This window comes from Adiantum capillus-veneris, unplaced genomic scaffold (assembly GCF_014529385.1).
Source record: "Adiantum capillus-veneris isolate H3 unplaced genomic scaffold, ASM1452938v2 Hic_scaffold_942, whole genome shotgun sequence".
In the NCBI taxonomy this organism is placed as follows: domain Eukaryota; kingdom Viridiplantae; phylum Streptophyta; class Polypodiopsida; order Polypodiales; family Pteridaceae; genus Adiantum; species Adiantum capillus-veneris.
The window spans coordinates 18,393-27,261 of record NW_028221899.1 but is presented as its reverse complement, the minus strand read 5'-3'; the positions used below and the strand labels follow the sequence as shown (position 1 = coordinate 27,261).

General features: G+C 43.9%; 1 pseudogene; it reads right to left on the bottom strand.

Annotated features, from left to right (window-relative positions):
* Positions 1-2,708: 2,708 nt before the first annotated feature.
* On the bottom strand, positions 2,709-5,054 carry LOC147416462 (uncharacterized; annotated as a pseudogene).
* Positions 5,055-8,869: the final 3,815 nt, after the last annotated feature.

Genomic DNA, 8,869 nt, shown 5'->3' with positions numbered 1-8,869 from the left:
ACATGTTTTTTCATTAGTGTATGCTCAATCTCAATCATCGTATCTATATAACAAATAGACACGAACTTCTTTTCTCATAGTTTGACAATTCAAACTTATGTATTGCAATATTGAATGCACTTTGTACATGTTTACTTTATTCCTATGTGGTTTATGTATGTCCTTGTCTCAGGTCCTTGTTTGGCAATGCATTTATTGCAATCCAACGTTTTTCTCTGCATAACTATTTTGTAGCATGAGGACAACCCTTTATCTCAACATTTTTCCCTCAGATATGTTTTGCACCATGTCTGTGATCGACAGCCAGGACTCTTGCTCCTCCAACTATGAGAACACGTAACAATCTCTCTCTCTCTCTCTCTCTCTCTCTCTCTCTCTCGTTCTATGAGAAATAAGAGAAAATTCACTACGCTTGATTAAGAGCAATAAATACACATGTAATAGTTTTTTGAAGTTAGCCAATGCCGTGAAATTGGACCATTTTGCGGACAACTATAGAGGTAATCAATGCCCACCAAGCATGACTAGTTTGACCTTTGGTATTTGAACCTGATCGGCTCATCTGATCAAGTTATGTATGTAAGGGAATGTGGAATGGAAAGCAATATGTCCGCACGATTATAAAAAATCGAATTGGAATCTTGTGTAGATTCCACTCACTCCAAGTATGAACTCTCCGCCAGCCATAGATCACGGCTCCCCTTGCAGCCAAGCTATCATCGCCCATTGCCCATTCAATTTACCACTGTGACTTGGTTCACGGAGAGGCTCGCTTTTGTAGTGTGTGAGAGAGTGTGTGTGTGTGTGTGTGTGAGGAATGAAGAGAGAGAGAGGAAGAAGAAGAAGAAGAGTGTTTTAACGTCGTAGGAAACCTAAAGATCTAACGAGGAGTTGAACTCAAGACCCCGCCTTTTTGGCAGGGTGTGCTATGGAGTGACTCTTGGGCTGCCGGGCAGATGGGCTAGGATCTGCAGTTTTTTCTGGGCTGTCCATCATCGTGATTGAGTAAGGCGAGCAAGGGTATCCATGTGTGGCTGTGTGGCTTGGTTGGCTGTCTGTTGTGCAACATGGCATGGGCCACATTGGCTTGGGCTGCATACACCTCCTAATAATCTGCCAAATTTCCTTCTTGCATACAAATACCTGAATTCCTTGCATGAGCATCTGCACGTAATGCTCTTTGCTCACAGTTAACACCTCCTAAGAATCTGCTCAATTTCTTATTGAATGGCACTCCACACTCACTGCAGAAGTTCTACTTCTCAATGCCACCACCTTTCTTTTGTCTGAGGAAGCTATCCAATAGTGAAGCACTGCAGCATATCCTCTTACCAATTATCCTAAATCTTGATGGACGAACTGGAACAATTTTGCATCGCCTTGCACCTTCCTAAGGTCTATGGATATGCCTTCTTCGAACAGGATGTGGCCTAGGAGAAGCCCGCATGCTTTAAAAAGGATTTAGGGACAACCTTCTCTCATGCATTTTTGGAAACATAGTTTCAATTGTTGCGGGGTGGTGTCAAAAATTCATTAACATTGTGAAGTATGGAACCCAAAAACCTTCTATACCATTTTATACAAAGTTGCAGGTGCATTTTTTTAGTCCACAGGTAATCAGCTTTGAGGCAAACACCCCCCATTCAATGATAAAAGCAGTCAAGTGCCATGCTCATTTGATTATAACCCTATATCAATAAAGTTATATCATGCATGCCCTGCTTCTACACCCAACATCCAACAGTGTCGTAGTGAGGAAATTCTTCTTCTTCCACTTAGCTTTTGCAGGGAAGGGAGGAATGATATCGTAGGACTCACATTGCAAGGCACCACCAACCCACAAAAGAATGTGCACTCACCCGTCACTCCTTTGTGTGTGTGTGTGTGTGTGTGTGTGTGTGTGTGTGATGAAAATGCAGAGCCTCTATGATTATCGACACTGCACGTCTTGAAATTTTGAAGAACCTCGTTCATTATCAGCAAAACACGTCACCACGAGTAAGCCTTCATGAGAATTCTGAATCTTTGCAAAAACCACTCCATTCAATAACATTGGAAAATGTGTTATGCAACTTCCCAAATCATGAACAATTTGCATGAGACTACTGAATGAGCTTTTCCAGTATAATCACATCAACCTACTTTCATAAGCTTCCACTGTGCGAAGTCCTCCAACATAATGATCAACAAACAGGCTTTCTTTCGAGCTTGGAAAGCATCCCTATGCACTTGAGCTACTGAAGCCACCTCATAAGCTTTCTCTTAACTGAAAAATGCTGTAAAATGACCACTAACCACTTCAGCTCCAAAGTTCAATCCCAATTCTTTCGCAATGTATCTCTCAACACTTCCATAAAGGCGCACAGTTTTCTACACCTTCAAACTTTGAAAAAGTTCAGCTTTGGGCATCACCACCGCGTACGTAACCTAGTGGTTAAGGTGAATGTGTGGGTGCGCAAAGACCCAGGTTCAATCCCAGACATTCATTCAAATTTCAGTTGTACTCAAAAAGAAAAAAGGTTTGAGCGAGTTTAACAACAAACCATTTGCAACTGCCCTGACGTATCAAGTTTGCCTGATGCCAACTATCTGTGTAGACTCGAAATCAGCATGAGCTCAGACTGGAAAAATGTATCTTCCTACCCTTCTTTATCAAGTCTCTAACAGATCATCATACTGGATGGGTGTCCACAGTCTCTCAGTGTGTTTTATGTGTCATCAACCATATCAACGTCATCAGGACATGGAATGTGCATTCCTTGCTCCACCACATTAGCCCAAGCACTTGGCACTTGAGTAAGGATGCATGAACTTTCAGGGTCCACATTGGACCCTATGTTATCAATTTTTCTATCCCCACGAGGCGCCACAGTTACCCTGTTCTTTTCACTTGTGCTGCTGATGGAGCCCTGCCCAAATTAGTCTTATTTTTCCTCCTGCACTTTGCCATGGGGTGTCCATCAGGAACCATAACAATCCCTCATGCTTTGCTGTGGGTTGTCCATCCATACCCATAAACAATCCCCTCCTGTTTGTGCTTCCGCCTCTCTTTCTTCTGCTGCCTCCGCTGCTTCTGCAAAAATGCATATTAGCCATATTCCACGCAGAACACCAAGTCCAAAAAGTAATAGTTCCTTCCACATGACTTCTTCCTGCTGCCATGATGGCTCTATAATCTTCCATATAACGGGACCTTAAGATGTTCCACAGAATTCCTCCAGGAGTTCGCTGCCTACTACCATCTGGGTCATCTGACCTCCTGTCTGTTGAATTGTCTTGACCTACAACACGAAGTGCAGAAATCAAATCAATTTAAACGTACAACATTCACCTCCTTTCGGACACAGCCTTAGTGATGCTACCATACAAGCTCAAACACTGAAGTTCTTAAAAAACAATACAAAAGAAATGCTTCTTTTCAGTACATTCACAAAAATCGATCAAGATAAGCATAGTGTGTCCAACACACGTACACTGCTCAACCCATGCCTACACATTGCTTATTCCAGCACATCAATCCAGCTTGATTTGTACCAGTTATAGATACATGGCCTACTGTATACCAGCGGACAGCACATATACCCCACCGAACCATGCATGTACGCTGTTAATACGGTCATCAATCCAGCGATTTGTACCGGCATACATGGCCCATAGTATATCCAGAACATATACCCTGTTGGACCATATATTTACGCCATTACCTCAAACCAATCTCACGATTGTCTGATTTCTTGAGTGTCAAATACACTCAAACAAAACGAATATGTTGTTAAGAGGGATTTCCGATTGTCGAGCGTTTTGGAATGTGAGATGCTCTCCATATTGTTGAAGCATAATGAATTTTTTCAAGAGTACAGAATCAATGTCCAAACGAGAACTAGAAGCCTCATAATGAAAAAAATTATTCGATAAAGATTCTCCTTTGTGATATGCTTTTAAACCAGGACTGCCGAACAATAAAAAACCAAACACATGCTAAAATTTTCCTAAACATTCATTTGTAACTGCAAACCTAAATTTTCAAGGTAGCTGAGATTGATAATTATTTGCATCATTGTGTAGGGGTCAAAAAGTGCAAGCTAGCAGTCACCATGGAACATTTCCAGGCTGACATATTTCACCTCAATACATGTTTCACAAAACTTCCGGTCTAACATTAGAGCACGATGAAACATGGTTCCAAAATGTTCAGGCCCTAAAACCTAATACAAGGTAGCTTCTTGTTTCCCGTTCATCCTGTCCCTCGTTCCCATTTTCCGTTCCATGTAACTATGCCAGAGTCACCACGGAGCTGAAATTGAAAACACATAGATATAGACATAGACAGTTACACCAACCTCAAGCACTAAATCTTGAACTATGTGAATGCCCATCTCTCAACAGCAGCCGCAATGAGATAACACTTGGACTCTTTTAGATACTGAGCGGTGCGGGCAACAAAACTGCACAGTTCAGAATTGTAGATTAATTTATGCCTCAATCTGCTAAAACCACATAATCGGAGAGAAACAAGGTATATAATATTGGGTCTTTTGCCCTCAGAATCAGCACCATTCGGGCGTCTGAGGGACTTTTCAAGTAATAGAAATCAGCCTCCTTGTTGTCAAAAGAAAAACAAACAAACAAACAAAGTGTACATTATTGGATCCATCTCTTGAAGTTTGCTAGGCGAGTGACTTCTTTAGCTTTTTCTTTCTCTTTTTCGCTGCTATCTTAAGAGCTCTCTGGTCTTTTTCATCTTCTTGGCACTCTGTACAGCAGCATCAAGGTCGTTGGCCATAAAGCGGAAGCTGCAATCTATGAAAGTTTCAAGAAACTTCAGGCTTTCTCAAAACGAATAGCTAACGTCTCTCTCTCTCTCTCTCTCTCTCTCTCTCTCTCTCTCTCTCGTGGAGCTGAGGACGGAAAATTGTATATGCACCTGGTTGAAGAAACACCGCCAAAGTCGCCATCTCAAGAGTAGGTGGAGCGGCAGGCTGCAGTTGATCGTCTGCGCCATCAAAGTCGGGCAACTCAGCATCGCTCTCCCGTTTGGACTGCAAAGACTCCATTTCCCGTTCCACCGTCGATTTATGAGTGATGTACTACTGAAGGTTTTAAAATTTAGTATGTCTTGTGATTGGTGAGGTTTATGGTCTCTTGTTTTGGTGGGTGGCTCCCATAATAGCTGATGTAATGGTCCAGATCTCTGTGTTGTGTCCTCTAGAGGGTGATTGGTGTATGGGGTGGCAGCTCATGTGGATCAGTGGGAACCTCTTGATGATGTTGTATTGCTGATGTATTTCGGGTTTCCGTGGCTCGTTGTGAGCACGGACTGTCATGTAATCTTTTTTTTTTTTTGGTTAATACTATACACCCACCCACTAATTGTGGGTTCTGCTAAAAAAAAAAAGTTAGTGGGGGTGTTTAAAAATTGCCCGAAACAAGAAAGGAAAAATAAGGCTGGCTACTCACTACCCCTCCCCCGCTATAAGAGCCAATCGCACATCTGCACGTCGATTGAGTGCTGCTCAACTTACACATTTCCATCTAGAGGTCGACGCCATATCCTACCTAGAGATAGCGCCTGCCCAAAGCTACAAGGACGACACCTCTAGGCTGCCCAAATATGGTGGAAGCTACAAAAAACCCAATACTAATCTTGCACCACTAGCTGAGCTTCTCTCATATTCGTGCGTTTCAATTTCCAACGTGCATGTGCAGAGCATCTCTGGATACGTGTGTCATTGTGCACGTGTGAAATGCAGGATGGCCATCACCAAGACTTGGAATGTCTTCTTTGTGATTAGACAATGTGTTAACACCCTAAACTAGGGTTGGATGTCAGTGGATGGGGAGACCCAATTATTTAACTCAACTCTATTATTTGTCTGGTTACTCACCGCTGGCCACTTGTCTTTCTTGCTTCTTGCAATCATTCTTTGCCAGCCAATCTGGCCTATTCCACCCATTCTTGATTGCTTTTTGCACTTCGGAACGCTTGTGTTTGCAGTATTCGCGCATTCGAATCTTCATCAGGTCTTCATTGAAGCGCTGATCCCGTGTTGGAACGGGAAACTCTCATCATGAAGTATGCTGATGACTCTGTTTTTTAAATCACTTGGTACTTCACTCCATTTGTTTAGTATATAGTGTCTAAACAGCTGAGAGCAAAGACCACGCATGCGCGAGATCACCTTCTTGCCGTCATCATCCATGATGATGCCGCCGCTGATGTCGACGGAGTAAGGCAAGCCCTCTGGCCGGTGACGCGTGAACCTGGGTGTCCCGGCAGGGGTCTCTAGCGGCGTGTCGATGGGGGTACGGACGTCAGGTGTCTCCACCGGCGTCTGGGCCCCGAAGCGAGGAGTGTCGAGTGGGGTGGCTCCTGGCGGAGTAGGTAGAGGTGTGTAGCTTCTAGGAACAGTCAGCCGTGCAAAACCTGGCGTAGACGGCGATGCTGTGGCTGGTGTGGGGGCGGGCAAAGAAGGGGAGGGTAAAGAGCCTCGTCGAACACGAGGCGGTGTGGAGGCATCGGTGGCGGAATCCCCACAACAACCGCCACCGCCACCACTAGAGCGCCGGTGTCTAGAAGAGTGTGACGCTCGTCTCGTCGACGCCGAAGCTTCGGAGCGCGCCGAATGCTCCGAAAGAGAGGGAGATGCGGATGGTGTAGGAACGCGCGATGATGCGCCAGAGCGATGACGCTCCACGTACCACTGTCTCTGCTGCGGTGACAAAGAAGAAAGAAACTCCTCATCATCCATACCTGCATTAAACACACGAATATTTAAACTTAATATTGAATGAATAGAGTAGACAATGACGCAAAGACCATTAAATACAATGACGTAATGACGCATATAAATACAATGACGCAATGAATCGAGTGGTAGAAGAGGCAAGTCGAAAACTCAGAATTTTCAATCAAAAAGAGCGCTAGAGCTTTTACAGCATGGAGCAAAATTGTTCAAATACAATATTTGTGGCTTTAAGAGATCTCTCTCTCATCCTCGCATAACTCAGCATAACTTCCTATATCTATATAGAGCTCTCCGTTTAAACACATATCCTCTGTTTCATTTTGTAGCTCCTCTGCATGCACCCCATATAGAGTAGTAGCATCTTGATGCTCGTCTGGCCACCGCAGCGGCTTCTGATTGAGCATCTTCTCTGATCTCCTCCATTGATGTCGTTGTGATTGGCACATGGTAGCCTTCATACGTCCTTGCACTACGAGGGGCTACCTCTATGACGTACCACCAGTTTGATGTAGACTTTGTAGGATGAAATATTACCTGCCAGAGCCACATAACTTACATGAGAGCTTTCAAGCACATAACTTGTAAAAGGGGGATGTTAACTATTTATATACTTACTTGTTCACAATGCTCGGGTAGTACGAAAGTGTCTCTTAGGTCAGTCCATTTCTTAGTAGAATCCACCTCAAGAAAACCAGACTCTCCTCTACGCACAGTAGCGTTTCGACCCTCCATGATTATCTTGAACCATTGCACGTCGAACAAGTCGACAAAAAATCCTCTGTAATCGATCCTCAAAATCTCTTGCAGCGTGCCGAAGTAAGTGAGTTCCGCCACCACGGGATCTGCATCAGAGGAACGTCGTCGACTAGACTGTTCAAATTTTGCCATGATTCCACAATCTTGAGTAAAACGCTTTTTGTCGATTCGTTCCACCCTAAAATGTCGACCTTTACACCATGCTGCTGTGTATGACTTATACTACAACGAACAAAGATTATGAGTGGCCGTTCAAACGTTTATAAATAAAGTCACTTGCTAGTCGTACATTGCAAACTTACCTTGGTCGCGCAACCCCGAGAGTACTCCCACTCTTCTTCAGTCACTTCGTCACCGCATTGTTGTGCGCTTTTCAATTGGTTGTGCAACCATCTTAAGCTCATGAAGGTTGGTAGGCTCTCCAGAACCGCTGGATAGTGCATCGGTGGTCGTCTTCCCCGTCTCCACTCGATTCGTGCCCTTTGTCGCTCTTGCTTTGCATCCTCATATTGTGAAATCCACTTTTGCATCACTGGATTGTGAAGCATGCAAAATCGGTTGATTTTAGCCTCTAGATCTTCCGTCATCTTCTTCTCAACACCGAGATTGCACATGACAATCCCAGATATGCGCTCATCATCTATGGTTCGCCATAGCGTGTCCCGGGATTTATCAAATCCGTCTAACACTCTCCAATGTACACTAGGGACTCTGATACCAACCAACCTTCTGCCATGCTACCCTCCGGACGTGCCTTTTGACGCACATATCCCTTAAGCGTTTTCATGAAACGCTCTAAGAAGAACATCCATCTGGAATGAACTGTGCCAGCTATTTCCACCTCATCAACTATGTGAATAAGAAGATGCACCTGAATGGTTAGCATTGTAGTAGGAAAATGTTTCTCAAACATGCACACAAGCTCCGCAGCATTTAGTTTGGCGAATGGTATGGAGTCTACGTCGATCTCCTTTTGTGAGATCCATTGCACCAGCTTTGCAAGTTTGTAGATTGTGTTACGGATGTCGAGAGACAAACATCCCTCAATGGCAACCGGTAAAATAAACTGTAAAGTATGTGCAGCAATGATATTAAAGTCCACATTTTATGCAATGATATTAAAGTCCACTATGAACGTACCTGACACATTTTATGCCAATCGTGTGACTTCAAACCGGTAAGCTTTCCTTCTTTAGTAAAACACGTTCGGAGCGAGTGCATTACGCCAGTGGGGGTCCGCAAAGATCGAATGGCCTCTTTTACTTTGCGTTCTTGGGCTCCTGTGAAAATCCATGGTGCTTTAGGAAGTTTTATCGATCCATCAGACGCTGTTTGCGGCCAATATTGCTCCATACGATCCACATTTC